This window comes from Ambystoma mexicanum, chromosome 2q (assembly GCF_040938575.1).
Source record: "Ambystoma mexicanum isolate Mex_15411 chromosome 2q, UKY_AmexF1_1, whole genome shotgun sequence".
NCBI classification, from domain to species: Eukaryota; Metazoa; Chordata; class Amphibia; order Caudata; family Ambystomatidae; genus Ambystoma; species Ambystoma mexicanum.
The window spans coordinates 689,573,491-689,591,939 of NC_090924.1; positions in this window are offsets into that span (position 1 = coordinate 689,573,491).

Below are 18,449 nucleotides of genomic sequence, written 5' to 3' on the forward strand. Positions count from 1 at the left end.
TTCAACCCAATTCAGAGGATGTTTTGCCTCACGGAGAGATGATAATCATAGTGAGGTGTCAGCCACTAATAGCTAAGCAGGTCAGTTAAATCTTTGACTTTGTCATTGGGGTGTACTGATATGCGCTGGGCAGTCTTCTGGCCCGTGCTACTGTATGCATTCTTATTGCTGCTTGTTCATGATTCCTAAATGTAAACACTCTGCTCTCAAAAGTGAAAGATTTGAAAGACTCTTGATGCAACAAGCATTTCCCACTCTTTGTCCTGGGGGTGAGAGGGCTGCTTTCTGCCTTTAACACCCTCAATTTTGGAGTGGCTGGCTCCACCACTGAGAATGAGGGCCTCATCCTGGTCGGAAACGGGCAGAGGTCTGCGCCCTGCGAACGCTCCCAAACGCGACCACAGCCCTTACGGGCACAGCCCTATGTCCGGTGCAGCCTCTATTGTGCAGCCACCCAGGTAGCTTAGGGTTAGGATATGTGCTCTTCAACATAAGCCTGGCCAACCAGGCCCTGGAGAGTGTCACAGCATGCTCTGTAATCCCCTAGTGTTGGTGGCCTTGGTGACGATGATCTTGCTGGAATACTGATGCCTTTTTTCCTCCCAGAAGCCCCAGAAGCCTAGTGAAATGAAGGGGTGTGCCCCTCTCACTGGCCTCTGTTTACCCTCTGGCTAACTGAAATGAGTTCTGGGCTTTCCATGCAAATGTATCCATTCGGGAGAGAGCTAGGAAGAGGAAGGCTCTTTCTGCAGGCTCGGTGGGGAAGAGTCAGAGAGCTACATGCCTGAGGCATCTTTCTTCCTCCTTCGCTCATTGTGTTCCCTAACGTCTTACTCTCTGCCAGGCCAGGCCCTGTTTCCTTTACTGCCAACCCTCCTAACCCCTCGTCTTCCACCTACTTCCCGCTCTATTATGCCTTCTCCTTTTTTGCTCTCTTCTATGGCCCTTTGAAAAGGAATGCAGGCCTAGCTAAGCCTCATGAAGGAAATCTACCAACAAAAGATGCATTCCTCACTTATGGGAGGTGCTGTGAGACGAGCAGAGCAAGAAGGGCTGAAGGGGTGATTGGGTTGTTGAGTCAGGAAGCACCAGAGGTGTAGCCAGGATTGTCTAGCAAATGGGACCTGATGCTAATGTAGTTGGGCCCACTGCACTGAGAAAATTATCTGTAAATACCCACACAGCGCTGCTGAGGTTACACTTTTCCCCTCGTTTTTTCCAGTCAGTTGGGGCCAGAGAAACAAGCTTTTCTATGGCCGTTACCAAGGCCAGAGTGCAGAAAACAAAGGCACAATTGTTAGTATGAATGCAGGTATTGAAGGGGCATTAGCTGTTGGCTGATTGCACAGGGCAATTCATAGCCATTTAAAAATAAATAAATAAAGGTTTTAAAAAAATAAAAACATGCCCTTTTAAAACAAAATAAAAAAAACACCCTGCAGATTCCAGACATTGGATTCGAACGGCTGTGCTTCTGAAAGTTGCTTTTGGGCGAATATATCTTTCTTCTGCATGCCCCTGTGAGCATATCCATTTGCATTGTGAAACATGTTCACTGAAGAAAATGGGGATAGAACATCTGGCCCCCCAGCTCCACCAAATACCAGCTAACTGCAGTGGCCTAGAGGTTAAGTGCTTGCGTTACAGCGCTGGGGGGCCTGGGTTCGAGTCCTGCTTTCGGCACTTAAACGGGATAGTGGGGTAATCTCCTTGTACAGTTGCTGTGGAACATAGCAGAGAAGTGGGACTGAGGGAGTGCAGGCTAAAGGAGGAGGTAGGGCAGGCAAAAGGGAGAGGGAGGGTGGATGCAGGGGTCCCTGTGGAGAGGAGGCGGGGTCGCCCTAGAAGGGCATGGCGTAGGTTCCTTGGTGAAGGAAGGGAGGAAGAAAGCATAGAGGAGGCCAGGAAGTGCAGGGTACAAAGGAGGTTAGGCTAAAGGGTTGTGCCGGATGAGGAAAAAAATGTCAGCCCATTGTGGGGTCCATTCCATCCTCCTTGCACCCTTTTTTCCCCCTCCTCAATGGCCCCTTTCACCACATTAGGACCCTCCTTTTTACACACTCCCCCCCCCCCCCTCCACTATTCAGGGCCCTATTACCCCCCCCTCACACTACCCCAGGGCCCACTTTATCCTGCATCCCCATGCTTCTCTCCTCCTACCCCCCCAGCCCCTTCCTCTTCTCCACAGAGACCCCTTCATCCAGCCCTACCTTCCCTTTATTTACTCTGCACTTCCTCTCCCCCACCTCCACAGTCCTGCCTCTCTGCTTTCTTCCACCCTCCCTAACTCATTACATAACCACTGAACCTTTTAGAAGGACTGTAGGTCCCCCCCAACTACTCCGTTTCTGTGCCGAAAGCAGTACTCGAACCCATGCCCCCAGCGCTGTAATGCAAGCACTTAACCTCTAGGCCACTGCAGTTAGCTGGTGTTTGGTGGAGCAGGGGGCCAGATGTTCTATCCTCCTTGGCTCCAGTGAACATGTTTCACAATTGAAATGGGTATGCTGGGGGGAAGGGGGGGCATGCAGAAGAAAGATATATACGCCCAAAAGCTACCCTCAGGAGCACAGCCACCAGTGGCTCAAGTGGTAAGTACTTGGTCTTGGCATGCTGGAGACCTGAGTTCTAATCCAATGTCCTTAGTCTCCTGGGCATGTTTCTTTAAATTTAAAAAAATATATTTTTTAATTGAAAATGGGTATGCATTGCCCTGAGCGGTCAGCCAACAGCTAATGCCCCTTCAATACCTGCATCCCTACTAGCAGTTGTGCCTTTGTTTTCTGCACTCTGGCCTAGGTAACGCCCATACAAAAGTTTGTCTCTCTGGCCCCAATTGACTGGAAAAAAACGAGGGGAAAAGGTGTTTTCTACGGGTCATGGTTGATACAATAATTGCCCTGGGACTCAAACAGGACACTTTCTCGAGGTGCTGCGGGGTGACCACCAGCCCCTGCATAGCGAGCAAACCTGTATCAGCACCTCACCAGCAACTGAATGTGTCGCCTGCAGGCTACACATAGGAGGGTGCAGTAGGTGCATTAACACATTGGGCTGTCGACCCTCCTTCCTCTGAGAGCAGGAAACTGAATTTCCATGTTGCCTTCCTTTGGCATATTATATCTATCTTTCAACCCAATTCAGAGGATGTTTTGCCTCACGGAGAGATGATAATCATAGTGAGGTGTCAGCCACTAATAGCTAAGCAGGTCAGTTAAATCTTTGACTTTGTCATTGGGGTGTACTGATATGCGCTGGGCAGTCTTCTGGCCCGTGCTACTGTATGCATTCTTATTGCTGCTTGTTCATGATTCCTAAATGTAAACACTCTGCTCTCAAAAGTGAAAGATTTGAAAGACTCTTAATGCAACAAGCATTTCCCACTCTTTGTCCTGGGGGTGAGAGGGCTGCTTTCTGCCTTTAACACCCTCAATTTTGGAGTGGCTGGCTCCACCACTGAGAATGAGGGCCTCATCCTGGTCGGAAACGGGCAGAGGTCTGCGCCCTGCGAATGCTCCCAAACGCGACCACAGCCCTTACGGGCACAGCCCTATGTCCGGTGCAGCCTCTATTGTGCAGCCACCCAGGTAGCTTAGGGTTAGGATATGTGCTCTTCAACATAAGCCTGGCCAACCAGGCCCTGGAGAGTGTCACAGCATGCTCTGTAATCCCCTAGTGTTGGTGGCCTTGGTGACGATGATCTTGCTGGAATACTGATGCCTTTTTTCCTCCCAGAAGCCCCAGAAGCCTAGTGAAATGAAGGGGTGTGCCCCTCTCACTGGCCTCTGTTTACCCTCTGGCTAACTGAAATGAGTTCTGGGCTTTCCATGCAAATGTATCCATTCGGGAGAGAGCTAGGAAGAGGAAGGCTCTTTCTGCAGGCTCGGTGGGGAAGAGTCAGAGAGCTACATGCCTGAGGCATCTTTCTTCCTCCTTCGCTCATTGTGTTCCCTAACGTCTTACTCTCTGCCAGGCCAGGCCCTGTTTCCTTTACTGCCAACCCTCCTAACCCCTCGTCTTCCACCTACTTCCCGCTCTATTATGCCTTCTCCTTTTTTGCTCTCTTCTATGGCCCTTTGAAAAGGAATGCAGGCCTAGCTAAGCCTCATGAAGGAAATCTACCAACAAAAGATGCATTCCTCACTTATGGGAGGTGCTGTGAGACGAGCAGAGCAAGAAGGGCTGAAGGGGTGATTGGGTTGTTGAGTCAGGAAGCACCAGAGGTGTAGCCAGGATTGTCTAGCAAATGGGACCTGATGCTAATGTAGTTGGGCCCACTGCACTGAGAAAATTATCTGTAAATACCCACACAGCGCTGCTGAGGTTACACTTTTCCCCTCGTTTTTTCCAGTCAGTTGGGGCCAGAGAAACAAGCTTTTCTATGGCCGTTACCAAGGCCAGAGTGCAGAAAACAAAGGCACAATTGTTAGTATGAATGCAGGTATTGAAGGGGCATTAGCTGTTGGCTGATTGCACAGGGCAATTCATAGCCATTTAAAAATAAATAAATAAAGGTTTTAAAAAAATAAAAACATGCCCTTTTAAAACAAAATAAAAAAAACACCCTGCAGATTCCAGACATTGGATTCGAACGGCTGTGCTTCTGAAAGTTGCTTTTGGGCGAATATATCTTTCTTCTGCATGCCCCTGTGAGCATATCCATTTGCATTGTGAAACATGTTCACTGAAGAAAATGGGGATAGAACATCTGGCCCCCCAGCTCCACCAAATACCAGCTAACTGCAGTGGCCTAGAGGTTAAGTGCTTGCGTTACAGCGCTGGGGGGCCTGGGTTCGAGTCCTGCTTTCGGCACTTAAACGGGATAGTGGGGTAATCTCCTTGTACAGTTGCTGTGGAACATAGCAGAGAAGTGGGACTGAGGGAGTGCAGGCTAAAGGAGGAGGTAGGGCAGGCAAAAGGGAGAGGGAGGGTGGATGCAGGGGTCCCTGTGGAGAGGAGGCGGGATCGCCCTAGAAGGGCATGGCGTAGGTTCCTTGGTGAAGGAAGGGAGGAAGAAAGCATAGAGGAGGCCAGGAAGTGCAGGGTACAAAGGAGGTTAGGCTAAAGGGTTGTGCCGGATGAGGAAAAAAATGTCAGCCCATTGTGGGGTCCATTCCATCCTCCTCGCACCCTTTTTTCCCCCTCCTCAATGGCCCCTTTCACCACATTAGGACCCTCCTTTTTACACACTCCCCCCCCCCCCTCCACTATTCAGGGCCCTATTACCCCCCCCTCACACTACCCCAGGGCCCACTTTATCCTGCATCCCCATGCTTCTCTCCTCCTACCCCCCCAGCCCCTTCCTCTTCTCCACAGAGACCCCTTCATCCAGCCCTACCTTCCCTTTATTTACTCTGCACTTCCTCTCCCCCACCTCCACAGTCCTGCCTCTCTGCTTTCTTCCACCCTCCCTAACTCATTACATAACCACTGAACCTTTTAGAAGGACTGTAGGTCCCCCCCAACTACTCCGTTTCTGTGCCGAAAGCAGTACTCGAACCCATGCCCCCAGCGCTGTAATGCAAGCACTTAACCTCTAGGCCACTGCAGTTAGCTGGTGTTTGGTGGAGCAGGGGGCCAGATGTTCTATCCTCCTTGGCTCCAGTGAACATGTTTCACAATTGAAATGGGTATGCTGGGGGGAAGGGGGGGCATGCAGAAGAAAGATATATACGCCCAAAAGCTACCCTCAGGAGCACAGCCACCAGTGGCTCAAGTGGTAAGTACTTGGTCTTGGCATGCTGGAGACCTGAGTTCTAATCCAATGTCCTTAGTCTCCTGGGCATGTTTCTTTAAATTTAAAAAAATATATTTTTTAATTGAAAATGGGTATGCATTGCCCTGAGCGGTCAGCCAACAGCTAATGCCCCTTCAATACCTGCATCCCTACTAGCAGTTGTGCCTTTGTTTTCTGCACTCTGGCCTAGGTAACGCCCATACAAAAGTTTGTCTCTCTGGCCCCAATTGACTGGAAAAAAACGAGGGGAAAAGGTGTTTTCTACGGGTCATGGTTGATACAATAATTGCCCTGGGACTCAAACAGGACACTTTCTCGAGGTGCTGCGGGGTGACCACCAGCCCCTGCATAGCGAGCAAACCTGTATCAGCACCTCACCAGCAACTGAATGTGTCGCCTGCAGGCTACACATAGGAGGGTGCAGTAGGTGCATTAACACATTGGGCTGTCGACCCTCCTTCCTCTGAGAGCAGGAAACTGAATTTCCATGTTGCCTTCCTTTGGCATATTATATCTATCTTTCAACCCAATTCAGAGGATGTTTTGCCTCACGGAGAGATGATAATCATAGTGAGGTGTCAGCCACTAATAGCTAAGCAGGTCAGTTAAATCTTTGACTTTGTCATTGGGGTGTACTGATATGCGCTGGGCAGTCTTCTGGCCCGTGCTACTGTATGCATTCTTATTGCTGCTTGTTCATGATTCCTAAATGTAAACACTCTGCTCTCAAAAGTGAAAGATTTGAAAGACTCTTGATGCAACAAGCATTTCCCACTCTTTGTCCTGGGGGTGAGAGGGCTGCTTTCTGCCTTTAACACCCTCAATTTTGGAGTGGCTGGCTCCACCACTGAGAATGAGGGCCTCATCCTGGTCGGAAACGGGCAGAGGTCTGCGCCCTGCGAATGCTCCCAAACGCGACCACAGCCCTTACGGGCACAGCCCTATGTCCGGTGCAGCCTCTATTGTGCAGCCACCCAGGTAGCTTAGGGTTAGGATATGTGCTCTTCAACATAAGCCTGGCCAACCAGGCCCTGGAGAGTGTCACAGCATGCTCTGTAATCCCCTAGTGTTGGTGGCCTTGGTGACGATGATCTTGCTGGAATACTGATGCCTTTTTTCCTCCCAGAAGCCCCAGAAGCCTAGTGAAATGAAGGGGTGTGCCCCTCTCACTGGCCTCTGTTTACCCTCTGGCTAACTGAAATGAGTTCTGGGCTTTCCATGCAAATGTATCCATTCGGGAGAGAGCTAGGAATAGGAAGGCTCTTTCTGCAGGCTCGGTGGGGAAGAGTCAGAGAGCTACATGCCTGAGGCATCTTTCTTCCTCCTTCGCTCATTGTGTTCCCTAACGTCTTACTCTCTGCCAGGCCAGGCCCTGTTTCCTTTACTGCCAACCCTCCTAACCCCTCGTCTTCCACCTACTTCCCGCTCTATTATGCCTTCTCCTTTTTTGCTCTCTTCTATGGCCCTTTGAAAAGGAATGCAGGCCTAGCTAAGCCTCATGAAGGAAATCTACCAACAAAAGATGCATTCCTCACTTATGGGAGGTGCTGTGAGACGAGCAGAGCAAGAAGGGCTGAAGGGGTGATTGGGTTGTTGAGTCAGGAAGCACCAGAGGTGTAGCCAGGATTGTCTAGCAAATGGGGCCTGATGCTAATGTAGTTGGGCCCACTGCACTGAGAAAATTATCTGTAAATACCCACACAGCGCTGCTGAGGTTACACTTTTCCCCTCGTTTTTTCCAGTCAGTTGGGGCCAGAGAAACAAGCTTTTCTATGGCCGTTACCAAGGCCAGAGTGCAGAAAACAAAGGCACAATTGTTAGTATGAATGCAGGTATTGAAGGGGCATTAGCTGTTGGCTGATTGCACAGGGCAATTCATAGCCATTTAAAAATAAATAAATAAAGGTTTTAAAAAAATAAAAACATGCCCTTTTAAAACAAAATAAAAAAAACACCCTGCAGATTCCAGACATTGGATTCGAACGGCTGTGCTTCTGAAAGTTGCTTTTGGGCGAATATATCTTTCTTCTGCATGCCCCTGTGAGCATATCCATTTGCATTGTGAAACATGTTCACTGAAGAAAATGGGGATAGAACATCTGGCCCCCCAGCTCCACCAAATACCAGCTAACTGCAGTGGCCTAGAGGTTAAGTGCTTGCGTTACAGCGCTGGGGGGGGCCTGGGTTCGAGTCCTGCTTTCGGCACTTAAACGGGATAGTGGGGTAATCTCCTTGTACAGTTGCTGTGGAACATAGCAGAGAAGTGGGACTGAGGGAGTGCAGGCTAAAGGAGGAGGTAGGGCAGGCAAAAGGGAGAGGGAGGGTGGATGCAGGGGTCCCTGTGGAGAGGAGGCGGGGTCGCCCTAGAAGGGCATGGCGTAGGTTCCTTGGTGAAGGAAGGGAGGAAGAAAGCATAGAGGAGGCCAGGAAGTGCAGGGTACAAAGGAGGTTAGGCTAAAGGGTTGTGCCGGATGAGGAAAAAAATGTCAGCCCATTGTGGGGTCCATTCCATCCTCCTCGCACCCTTTTTTCCCCCTCCTCAATGGCCCCTTTCACCACATTAGGACCCTCCTTTTTACACACTCCCCCCCCCTCCACTATTCAGGGCCCTATTACCCCCCCCTCACACTACCCCGGGGCCCACTTTATCCTGCATCCCCATGCTTCTCTCCTCCTACCCCCCCAGCCCCTTCCTCTTCTCCACAGAGACCCCTTCATCCAGCCCTACCTTCCCTTTATTTACTCTGCACTTCCTCTCCCCCACCTCCACAGTCCTGCCTCTCTGCTTTCTTCCACCCTCCCTAACTCATTACATAACCACTGAACCTTTTAGAAGGACTGTAGGTCCCCCCCAACTACTCCGTTTCTGTGCCGAAAGCAGTACTCGAACCCATGCCCCCAGCGCTGTAATGCAAGCACTTAACCTCTAGGCCACTGCAGTTAGCTGGTGTTTGGTGGAGCAGGGGGCCAGATGTTCTATCCTCCTTGGCTCCAGTGAACATGTTTCACAATTGAAATGGGTATGCTGGGGGGAAGGGGGGGCATGCAGAAGAAAGATATATACGCCCAAAAGCTACCCTCAGGAGCACAGCCACCAGTGGCTCAAGTGGTAAGTACTTGGTCTTGGCATGCTGGAGACCTGAGTTCTAATCCAATGTCCTCAGTCTCCTGGGCATGTTTCTTTAAATTTAAAAAAATATATTTTTTAATTGAAAATGGGTATGCATTGCCCTGAGCGGTCAGCCAACAGCTAATGCCCCTTCAATACCTGCATCCCTACTAGCAGTTGTGCCTTTGTTTTCTGCACTCTGGCCTAGGTAACGCCCATACAAAAGTTTGTCTCTCTGGCCCCAATTGACTGGAAAAAAACGAGGGGAAAAGGTGTTTTCTACGGGTCATGGTTGATACAATAATTGCCCTGGGACTCAAACAGGACACTTTCTCGAGGTGCTGCGGGGTGACCACCAGCCCCTGCATAGCGAGCAAACCTGTATCAGCACCTCACCAGCAACTGAATGTGTCGCCTGCAGGCTACACATAGGAGGGTGCAGTAGGTGCATTAACACATTGGGCTGTCGACCCTCCTTCCTCTGAGAGCAGGAAACTGAATTTCCATGTTGCCTTCCTTTGGCATATTATATCTATCTTTCAACCCAATTCAGAGGATGTTTTGCCTCACGGAGAGATGATAATCATAGTGAGGTGTCAGCCACTAATAGCTAAGCAGGTCAGTTAAATCTTTGACTTTGTCATTGGGGTGTACTGATATGCGCTGGGCAGTCTTCTGGCCCGTGCTACTGTATGCATTCTTATTGCTGCTTGTTCATGATTCCTAAATGTAAACACTCTGCTCTCAAAAGTGAAAGATTTGAAAGACTCTTGATGCAACAAGCATTTCCCACTCTTTGTCCTGGGGGTGAGAGGGCTGCTTTCTGCCTTTAACACCCTCAATTTTGGAGTGGCTGGCTCCACCACTGAGAATGAGGGCCTCATCCTGGTCGGAAACGGGCAGAGGTCTGCGCCCTGCGAACGCTCCCAAACGCGACCACAGCCCTTACGGGCACAGCCCTATGTCCGGTGCAGCCTCTATTGTGCAGCCACCCAGGTAGCTTAGGGTTAGGATATGTGCTCTTCAACATAAGCCTGGCCAACCAGGCCCTGGAGAGTGTCACAGCATGCTCTGTAATCCCCTAGTGTTGGTGGCCTTGGTGACGATGATCTTGCTGGAATACTGATGCCTTTTTTCCTCCCAGAAGCCCCAGAAGCCTAGTGAAATGAAGGGGTGTGCCCCTCTCACTGGCCTCTGTTTACCCTCTGGCTAACTGAAATGAGTTCTGGGCTTTCCATGCAAATGTATCCATTCGGGAGAGAGCTAGGAAGAGGAAGGCTCTTTCTGCAGGCTCGGTGGGGCAGAGTCAGAGAGCTACATGCCTGAGGCATCTTTCTTCCTCCTTCGCTCATTGTGTTCCCTAACGTCTTACTCTCTGCCAGGCCAGGCCCTGTTTCCTTTACTGCCAACCCTCCTAACCCCTCGTCTTCCACCTACTTCCCGCTCTATTATGCCTTCTCCTTTTTTGCTCTCTTCTATGGCCCTTTGAAAAGGAATGCAGGCCTAGCTAAGCCTCATGAAGGAAATCTACCAACAAAAGATGCATTCCTCACTTATGGGAGGTGCTGTGAGACGAGCAGAGCAAGAAGGGCTGAAGGGGTGATTGGGTTGTTGAGTCAGGAAGCACCAGAGGTGTAGCCAGGATTGTCTAGCAAATGGGGCCTGATGCTAATGTAGTTGGGCCCACTGCACTGAGAAAATTATCTGTAAATACCCACACAGCGCTGCTGAGGTTACACTTTTCCCCTCGTTTTTTCCAGTCAGTTGGGGCCAGAGAAACAAGCTTTTCTATGGCCGTTACCAAGGCCAGAGTGCAGAAAACAAAGGCACAATTGTTAGTATGAATGCAGGTATTGAAGGGGCATTAGCTGTTGGCTGATTGCACAGGGCAATTCATAGCCATTTAAAAATAAATAAATAAAGGTTTTAAAAAAATAAAAACATGCCCTTTTAAAACAAAATAAAAAAAACACCCTGCAGATTCCAGACATTGGATTCGAACGGCTGTGCTTCTGAAAGTTGCTTTTGGGCGGATATATCTTTCTTCTGCATGCCCCTGTGAGCATATCCATTTGCATTGTGAAACATGTTCACTGAAGAAAATGGGGATAGAACATCTGGCCCCCCAGCTCCACCAAATACCAGCTAACTGCAGTGGCCTAGAGGTTAAGTGCTTGCGTTACAGCGCTGGGGGGGCCTGGGTTCGAGTACTGCTTTCGGCACTTAAACGGGATAGTGGGGTAATCTCCTTGTACAGTTGCTGTGGAACATAGCAGAGAAGTGGGACTGAGGGAGTGCAGGCTAAAGGAGGAGGTAGGGCAGGCAAAAGGGAGAGGGAGGGTGGATGCAGGGGTCCCTGTGGAGAGGAGGCGGGGTCGCCCTAGAAGGGCATGGCGTAGGTTCCTTGGTGAAGGAAGGGAGGAAGAAAGCATAGAGGAGGCCAGGAAGTGCAGGGTACAAAGGAGGTTAGGCTAAAGGGTTGTGCCGGATGAGGAAAAAAATGTCAGCCCATTGTGGGGTCCATTCCATCCTCCTTGCACCCTTTTTTCCCCCTCCTCAATGGCCCCTTTCACCACATTAGGACCCTCCTTTTTACACACTCCCCCCCTCCACTATTCAGGGCCCTATTACCCCCCCTCACACTACCCCGGGGCCCACTTTATCCTGCATCCCCATGCTTCTCTCCTCCTACCCCCCCAGCCCCTTCCTCTTCTCCACAGAGACCCCTTCATCCAGCCCTACCTTCCCTTTATTTACTCTGCACTTCCTCTCCCCCACCTCCACAGTCCTGCCTCTCTGCTTTCTTCCACCCTCCCTAACTCATTACATAACCACTGAACCTTTTAGAAGGACTGTAGGTCCCCCCCAACTACTCCGTTTCTGTGCCGAAAGCAGTACTCGAACCCATGCCCCCAGCGCTGTAATGCAAGCACTTAACCTCTAGGCCACTGCAGTTAGCTGGTGTTTGGTGGAGCAGGGGGCCAGATGTTCTATCCTCCTTGGCTCCAGTGAACATGTTTCACAATTGAAATGGGTATGCTGGGGGGAAGGGCGGGCATGCAGAAGAAAGATATATAAGCCCAAAAGCTACCCTCAGGAGCACAGCCACCAGTGGCTCAAGTGGTAAGTACTTGGTCTTGGCATGCTGGAGACCTGCGTTCTAATCCAATGTCCTCAGTCTCCTGGGCATGTTTCTTTAAATTTAAAAAAATATATTTTTTAATTGAAAATGGGTATGCATTGCCCTGAGCGGTCAGCCAACAGCTAATGCCCCTTCAAAACCTGCATCCCTACTAGCAGTTGTGCCTTTGTTTTCTGCACTCTGGCCTAGGTAACGCCCATACAAAAGTTTGTCTCTCTGGCCCCAATTGACTGGAAAAAAACGAGGGGAAAAGGTGTTTTCTACGGGTCATGGTTGATACAATAATTGCCCTGGGACTCAAACAGGACACTTTCTCGAGGTGCTGCGGGGTGACCACCAGCCCCTGCATAGCGAGCAAACCTGTATCAGCACCTCACCAGCAACTGAATGTGTCGCCTGCAGGCTACACATAGGAGGGTGCAGTAGGTGCATTAACACATTGGGCTGTCGACCCTCCTTCCTCTGAGAGCAGGAAACTGAATTTCCATGTTGCCTTCCTTTGGCATATTATATCTATCTTTCAACCCAATTCAGAGGATGTTTTGCCTCACGGAGAGATGATAATCATAGTGAGGTGTCAGCCACTAATAGCTAAGCAGGTCAGTTAAATCTTTGACTTTGTCATTGGGGTGTACTGATATGCGCTGGGCAGTCTTCTGGCCCGTGCTACTGTATGCATTCTTATTGCTGCTTGTTCATGATTCCTAAATGTAAACACTCTGCTCTCAAAAGTGAAAGATTTGAAAGACTCTTGATGCAACAAGCATTTCCCACTCTTTGTCCTGGGGGTGAGAGGGCTGCTTTCTGCCTTTAACACCCTCAATTTTGGAGTGGCTGGCTCCACCACTGAGAATGAGGGCCTCATCCTGGTCGGAAACGGGCAGAGGTCTGCGCCCTGCGTCCTCCACGCGTCCCTAACGCTCCCAAACGCGACCACAGCCCTTACGGGCACAGCCCTATGTCCGGTGCAGCCTCTATTGTGCAGCCACCCAGGTAGCTTAGGGTTAGGATATGTGCTCTTCAACATAAGCCTGGCCAACCAGGCCCTGGAGAGTGTCACAGCATGCTCTGTAATCCCCTAGTGTTGGTGGCCTTGGTGACGATGATCTTGCTGGAATACTGATGCCTTTTTTCCTCCCAGAAGCCCCAGAAGCCTAGTGAAATGAAGGGGTGTGCCCCTCTCACTGGCCTCTGTTTACCCTCTGGCTAACTGAAATGAGTTCTGGGCTTTCCATGCAAATGTATCCATTCGGGAGAGAGCTAGGAATAGGAAGGCTCTTTCTGCAGGCTCGGTGGGGAAGAGTCAGAGAGCTACATGCCTGAGGCATCTTTCTTCCTCCTTCGCTCATTGTGTTCCCTAACGTCTTACTCTCTGCCAGGCCAGGCCCTGTTTCCTTTACTGCCAACCCTCCTAACCCCTCGTCTTCCACCTACTTCCCGCTCTATTATGCCTTCTCCTTTTTTGCTCTCTTCTATGGCCCTTTGAAAAGGAATGCAGGCCTAGCTAAGCCTCATGAAGGAAATCTACCAACAAAAGATGCATTCCTCACTTATGGGAGGTGCTGTGAGACGAGCAGAGCAAGAAGGGCTGAAGGGGTGATTGGGTTGTTGAGTCAGGAAGCACCAGAGGTGTAGCCAGGATTGTCTAGCAAATGGGGCCTGATGCTAATGTAGTTGGGCCCACTGCACTGAGAAAATTATCTGTAAATACCCACACAGCGCTGCTGAGGTTACACTTTTCCCCTCGTTTTTTCCAGTCAGTTGGGGCCAGAAAAACAAGCTTTTCTATGGCCGTTACCAAGGCCAGAGTGCAGAAAACAAAGGCACAATTGTTAGTATGAATGCAGGTATTGAAGGGGCATTAGCTGTTGGCTGATTGCACAGGGCAATTCATAGCCATTTAAAAATAAATAAATAAGGGTTTTAAAAAAATAAAAACATGCCCTTTTAAAACAAAATAAAAAAAAACACCCTGCAGATTCCAGACATTGGATTCGAACGGCTGTGCTTCTGAAAGTTGCTTTTGGGCGAATATATCTTTCTTCTGCATGCCCCTGTGAGCATATCCATTTGCATTGTGAAACATGTTCACTGAAGAAAATGGGGATAGAACATCTGGCCCCCCAGCTCCACCAAATACCAGCTAACTGCAGTGGCCTAGAGGTTAAGTGCTTGCGTTACAGCCTGGGGGGGGCCTGGGTTCGAGTCCTGCTTTCGGCACTTAAGAGGAGGCGGGGTCGCCCTAGAAGGGCATGGCGTAGGTTCCTTGGTGAAGGAAGGGAGGAAGAAAGCATAGAGGAGGCCAGGAAGTGCAGGGTACAAAGGAGGTTAGGCTAAAGGGTTGTGCCGGATGAGGAAAAAAATGTCAGCCCATTGTGGGGTCCATTCCATCCTCCTCGCACCCTTTTTTCCCCCTCCTCAATGGCCCCTTTCACCACATTAGGACCCTCCTTTTTACACACTCCCCCCCCCTCCACTATTCAGGGCCCTATTACCCCCCTCACACTACCCCGGGGCCCACTTTATCCTGCATCCCCATGCTTCTCTCCTCCTACCCCCCCAGCCCCTTCCTCTTCTCCACAGAGACCCCTTCATCCAGCCCTACCTTCCCTTTATTTACTCTGCACTTCCTCTCCCCCACCTCCACAGTCCTGCCTCTCTGCTTTCTTCCACCCTCCCTAACTCATTACATAACCACTGAACCTTTTAGAAGGACTGTAGGTCCCCCCCAACTACTCCGTTTCTGTGCCGAAAGCAGTACTCGAACCCATGCCCCCAGCGCTGTAATGCAAGCACTTAACCTCTAGGCCACTGCAGTTAGCTGGTGTTTGGTGGAGCAGGGGGCCAGATGTTCTATCCTCCTTGGCTCCAGTGAACATGTTTCACAATTGAAATGGGTATGCTGGGGGGAAGGGGGGGCATGCAGAAGAAAGATATATACGCCCAAAAGCTACCCTCAGGAGCACAGCCACCAGTGGCTCAAGTGGTAAGTACTTGGTCTTGGCATGCTGGAGACCCGAGTTCTAATCCAATGTCCTCAGTCTCCTGGGCATGTTTCTTTAAATTTAAAAAAATATATTTTTTAATTGAAAATGGGTATGCATTGCCCTGAGCGGTCAGCCAACAGCTAATGCCCCTTCAATACCTGCATCCCTACTAGCAGTTGTGCCTTTGTTTTCTGCACTCTGGCCTAGGTAACGCCCATACAAAAGTTTGTCTCTCTGGCCCCAATTGACTGGAAAAAAACGAGGGGAAAAGGTGTTTTCTACGGGTCATGGTTGATACAATAATTGCCCTGGGACTCAAACAGGACACTTTCTCGATGTGCTGCGGGGTGACCACCAGCCCCTGCATAGCGAGCAAACCTGTATCAGCACCTCACCAGCAACTGAATGTGTCGCCTGCAGGCTACACATAGGAGGGTGCAGTAGGTGCATTAACACATTGGGCTGTCGACCCTCCTTCCTCTGAGAGCAGGAAACTGAATTTCCATGTTGCCTTCCTTTGGCATATTATATCTATCTTTCAACCCAATTCAGAGGATGTTTTGCCTCACGGAGAGATGATAATCATAGTGAGGTGTCAGCCACTAATAGCTAAGCAGGTCAGTTAAATCTTTGACTTTGTCATTGGGGTGTACTGATATGCGCTGGGCAGTCTTCTGGCCCGTGCTACTGTATGCATTCTTATTGCTGCTTGTTCATGATTCCTAAATGTAAACACTCTGCTCTCAAAAGTGAAAGATTTGAAAGACTCTTGATGCAACAAGCATTTCCCACTCTTTGTCCTGGGGGTGAGAGGGCTGCTTTCTGCCTTTAACACCCTCAATTTTGGAGTGGCTGGCTCCACCACTGAGAATGAGGGCCTCATCCTGGTCGGAAACGGGCAGAGGTCTGCGCCCTGCGAACGCTCCCAAACGCGACCACAGCCCTTACGGGCACAGCCCTATGTCCGGTGCAGCCTCTATTGTGCAGCCACCCAGGTAGCTTAGGGTTAGGATATGTGCTCTTCAACATAAGCCTGGCCAACCAGGCCCTGGAGAGTGTCACAGCATGCTCTGTAATCCCCTAGTGTTGGTGGCCTTGGTGACGATGATCTTGCTGGAATACTGATGCCTTTTTTCCTCCCAGAAGCCCCAGAAGCCTAGTGAAATGAAGGGGTGTGCCCCTCTCACTGGCCTCTGTTTACCCTCTGGCTAACTGAAATGAGTTCTGGGCTTTCCATGCAAATGTATCCATTCGGGAGAGAGCTAGGAATAGGAAGGCTCTTTCTGCAGGCTCGGTGGGGAAGAGTCAGAGAGCTACATGCCTGAGGCATCTTTCTTCCTCCTTCGCTCATTGTGTTCCCTAACGTCTTACTCTCTGCCAGGCCAGGCCCTGTTTCCTTTACTGCCAACCCTCCTAACCCCTCGTCTTCCACCTACTTCCCGCTCTATTATGCCTTCTCCTTTTTTGCTCTCTTCTATGGCCCTTTGAAAAGGAATGCAGGCCTAGCTAAGCCTCATGAAGGAAATCTACCAACAAAAGATGCATTCCTCACTTATGGGAGGTGCTGTGAGACGAGCAGAGCAAGAAGGGCTGAAGGGGTGATTGGGTTGTTGAGTCAGGAAGCACCAGAGGTGTAGCCAGGATTGTCTAGCAAATGGGGCCTGATGCTAATGTAGTTGGGCCCACTGCACTGAGAAAATTATCTGTAAATACCCACACAGCGCTGCTGAGGTTACACTTTTCCCCTCGTTTTTTCCAGTCAGTTGGGGCCAGAGAAACAAGCTTTTCTATGGCCGTTACCAAGGCCAGAGTGCAGAAAACAAAGGCACAATTGTTAGTATGAATGCAGGTATTGAAGGGGCATTAGCTGTTGGCTGATTGCACAGGGCAATTCATAGCCATTTAAAAATAAATAAATAAAGGTTTTAAAAAAATAAAAACATGCCCTTTTAAAACAAAATAAAAAAAACACCCTGCAGATTCCAGACATTGGATTCGAACGGCTGTGCTTCTGAAAGTTGCTTTTGGGCGAATATATCTTTCTTCTGCATGCCCCTGTGAGCATATCCATTTGCATTGTGAAACATGTTCACTGAAGAAAATGGGGATAGAACATCTGGCCCCCCAGCTCCACCAAATACCAGCTAACTGCAGTGGCCTAGAGGTTAAGTGCTTGCGTTACAGCGCTGGGGGGGGCCTGGGTTCGAGTCCTGCTTTCGGCACTTAAACGGGATAGTGGGGTAATCTCCTTGTACAGTTGCTGTGGAACATAGCAGAGAAGTGGGACTGAGGGAGTGCAGGCTAAAGGAGGAGGTAGGGCAGGCAAAAGGGAGAGGGAGGGTGGATGCAGGGGTCCCTGTGGAGAGGAGGCGGGGTCGCCCTAGAAGGGCATGGCGTAGGTTCCTTGGTGAAGGAAGGGAGGAAGAAAGCATAGAGGAGGCCAGGAAGTGCAGGGTACAAAGGAGGTTAGGCTAAAGGGTTGTGCCGGATGAGGAAAAAAATGTCAGCCCATTGTGGGGTCCATTCCATCCTCCTCGCACCCTTTTTTCCCCCTCCTCAATGGCCCCTTTCACCACATTAGGACCCTCCTTTTTACACACTCCCCCCCCCTCCACTATTCAGGGCCCTATTACCCCCCCCCTCACACTACCCCGGGGCCCACTTTATCCTGCATCCCCATGCTTCTCTCCTCCTACCCCCCCAGCCCCTTCCTCTTCTCCACAGAGACCCCTTCATCCAGCCCTACCTTCCCTTTATTTACTCTGCACTTCCTCTCCCCCACCTCCACAGTCCTGCCTCTCTGCTTTCTTCCACCCTCCCTAACTCATTACATAACCACTGAACCTTTTAGAAGGACTGTAGGTCCCCCCCAACTACTCCGTTTCTGTGCCGAAAGCAGTACTCGAACCCATGCCCCCAGCGCTGTAATGCAAGCACTTAACCTCTAGGCCACTGCAGTTAGCTGGTGTTTGGTGGAGCAGGGGGCCAGATGTTCTATCCTCCTTGGCTCCAGTGAACATGTTTCACAATTGAAATGGGTATGCTGGGGGGAAGGGGGGGCATGCAGAAGAAAGATATATACGCCCAAAAGCTACCCTCAGGAGCACAGCCACCAGTGGCTCAAGTGGTAAGTACTTGGTCTTGGCATGCTGGAGACCTGAGTTCTAATCCAATGTCCTCAGTCTCCTGGGCATGTTTCTTTAAATTTAAAAAAATATATTTTTTAATTGAAAATGGGTATGCATTGCCCTGAGCGGTCAGCCAACAGCTAATGCCCCTTCAATACCTGCATCCCTACTAGCAGTTGTGCCTTTGTTTTCTGCACTCTGGCCTAGGTAACGCCCATACAAAAGTTTGTCTCTCTGGCCCCAATTGACTGGAAAAAAACGAGGGGAAAAGGTGTTTTCTACGGGTCATGGTTGATACAATAATTGCCCTGGGACTCAAACAGGACACTTTCTCGAGGTGCTGCGG